We start from the raw sequence: 898 nt of genomic DNA, 5'->3' as shown, positions 1-898 counted from the left end.
CAACCATGGCACACAACTTTTTGAAACACGCTCGAGTCATCCTAATTTGCGAGATGGACATAGTGTCACTCTCATAAATATACCTATGCATTATTGAGGATCGGTCCACATTTGAAGAATAGTATTCAATTTGTTGTTCATCCCTTTGTCTTTTAACCATAGTCATCCAAAGGGAGACAACATTGAATAGAACAACATGGACAACTATCTTAAACCATTMCAATGACTCTCGTCTCCTTTGCCTATGTAAACGTCTTCTTAAACTAATTAAGGCGATCCATTTCCTGTCCAATTTCCCAAATTGTTAAACATATACTCTTGATGCTAAATTGTTAAACATATACTCTCTTGTGACTGCAATTTAAAGTAACTATTGGATGGTATAGCTGATATATTAACAATTTAAAGAAAGTAAAGATATATTAACATAAACTTTAACATAAGGGTCTCTTATATATCAAATTTAGATGTTGTGAGCATGAAAAACATATAAAAACACCCCTTCATCTGGTGCAAACAGGGGAAAAGAAATGCAAGTTAACAGCATCAGCACAACAACAACTACCCTTTTGTAAAGAATCATAAGCTAAAATTAATTGCTTCACCATTGCAATGAGCGATGAGATTTAGTTTGGTTGACAAAAGTTCAAGGTAAAATTACTTGCTTTATTTATATTACCATTACAAATTATTCATATTCTTTCCCTCTAGTGTAGAGTGTTTTAGACATTTGACTAAAATAATCAAATACTTCCACAATTATGTCAAACATTGTAATAGTTTGGGACACAAGAACTACAATCTACTTCATGTTACATATTATGTCAACTCTTCAAGCATCTTGTTTTGAAGTGAAGAATTTTACATTTTTCCCTTTACGTTCATTTTGACAACATGC

The sequence above is a fragment of the Cynara cardunculus genome (genome assembly GCF_001531365.2).
Source record: "Cynara cardunculus var. scolymus isolate 2C chromosome LG 10, CcrdV1, whole genome shotgun sequence".
NCBI lineage: Eukaryota > Viridiplantae > Streptophyta > Magnoliopsida > Asterales > Asteraceae > Cynara > Cynara cardunculus.
Note: the sequence above shows the minus strand (reverse complement) of the source record.